Here is a 2,205-nt window from a genome sequence, read left to right as displayed (position 1 = left end):
CACTTTCCTCTTCAAAGTGCTGCTTCTCTCCAGCCACTGGCTGCATGGCTGCCCCTGCTCCTCCTGGGTCCTCTGGTCCATGCATTCTGAAAGGGGCTTTAGAGCTGCAGGCCAGGGCCCCTGGGCCCTCTTAGCCCAGGGCTCTGCAGCCCCTAAAGCCCCTGCATTCCGGGTGGCCCTGCCTGCTTGGGGGGAAGCTTCCCTGCTTGCTCCCTTCCCAGGAAGTCCTATGTGCTGCAGGGAAAGTGCTGGGAGCGAGGGGAAGGAGGTGGAGAAGAGAAACCTTGTGCAGTGCTCCCTTGTAAAGTCAGCCAAATGACATAAGGGAGCATTGCACAACTTTAAACGAGTATATTCCCTAATGGAGCAGCGATGTAACTTTGAAACAATGTTAAGCGGGAGGATGTTAAGTGAGGAGTTACTACAAAACCAGAGAAGTCATCTAAACTACCAGATTAGAAACCCATAATCAATGCCAATAATGAATTTGATGGAAGCTGAAGCCCAGAGCATTCCTACACTTCACTATCCAAGGATCAGTCATAGGCAGCACAAGTGTTTCTGGCTAACATGCACTTATAGTGCTATCTGACTCAGTTTAAGACTAATTTCTATGGGTAATAAACGTACTTACTTTTCGCTAGACTAGGGAAGAGCTACCCTCCACCAGCCAGCAGAGCATTGCTGGACTCTGCACAGAATATACTTCCCTCCCACCTCCTGTAGGTCACACCCTCCAATTGCAAGGGAGCTATTAGAGGTGGGCTAGGAATAGTTTACTTATTGGATGGCAGGGAGCCTCAATAAATGGTGACATTTCCATTAAAACAAAAAAAACCCAAAAAACACCACACCGCCACAAGATTGTAGAACCACCTGTAATGAATAACTCAAAGTAGTTGTTTTCAGTATAATGACTGATCATTTCCTTGATATCACATGTGCTTGCTCAGAGAAGACAGACTTGACTACCACAGAGAAAACAGTGCAGATTCAATGCTACAGCAATCCCTCCAGGTCATGTTTGAAGAACAGTGGTCACTGCACTATAACTGTAGGTAGACAACTACAGTATATAGCCAAGATTGTTAGCTTGGCACTTGCTCATCACTTTTCACTTCAATTAGGTGTACACACACACACACACACACACACACACACACACACACTTACAATTTCCTGTCTTAAAGTTCAGTGCACAAAAAGATACTGAAAGATAGGGAAAGGCCTAGTAAAGAATAGCTGATACAAAATAAGTATTCCAGCAAAAGCTACCTCAGTTGAACTCTACAAGTTGGCTTTATATCAGAAGACAAAGGTTGTTTAATTGTAACTTCCAGACACTCAACAGCTTTCCGTTAGAAAGGACCACACTAAAAACTATTTGATAGTGAAAAGTTTCCATGAAGGTGAGCAGAGGCACAACAGTGGGTTTCAGAAGCAGAAATGCTTTCTGTGCTGTCTAGCAAGAGCCATTAATGACCATGTGAAAACCAGGTAATCTGGAAGATTTCCACAAACAAGGCAGCATCAACTTTTTTTGGTAGTGGTGGTGGTGGTGGGGGGGGGGGTTAAGAGAAGCGATTGATTATTAAGATGTGAACAAGATTTAGGGAAAAAAAATCCAGCTATTTAAACACTTCTAAGCTGTGGGTAGTGGCAGTTTCATTTTTGGCCACTAGGGCTCATCATGTATCTATCACTTCACACCAACACTCCACAGATAACCAAGTCTTCCTCTGCTAACACTCAGAACTTCAAGTCACATCTTAAGGCAAACTTGACAGTGAATTGTGATATCAATCTGAACAGTTTGTTAATAGCTCCACTGTAACAGGCTGTGTTTCTGGAAAGCACAGAAGTGACAATCAGAAAACATGTAAATTGGTTTGCAAAAATCACCTCAAGTCATAACAATGATTCACTTAGTTTAATTCCTGTACTGAAACAGTGTTATAATTACTGCAAATTTGTTTACATCAACTTAATTCTTCTCTTTAGGAAACAAAATGTATCTTTAAACAGAAGCCAAGGTTCTCCCGACATTGAAATGACCAGACAGACATTCTCAGTTGTTCATAAGATAACAATGATGTTTCTGGAGTGAGAAAATGCCATGACAGTTATTTGTAAACATTAAACCGACAACAGCAAGTACATTAAAATCCCACATTTCCATTCTAAAATAACCACAAAACTTTGACA

The sequence above is a fragment of the Chelonoidis abingdonii genome, chromosome 5 (assembly GCF_003597395.2).
Source record: "Chelonoidis abingdonii isolate Lonesome George chromosome 5, CheloAbing_2.0, whole genome shotgun sequence".
NCBI classification, from domain to species: domain Eukaryota; kingdom Metazoa; phylum Chordata; order Testudines; family Testudinidae; genus Chelonoidis; species Chelonoidis abingdonii.
The sequence above is the reverse complement of the archived record's forward strand: the minus strand, read 5'-3'. Positions refer to the sequence as shown.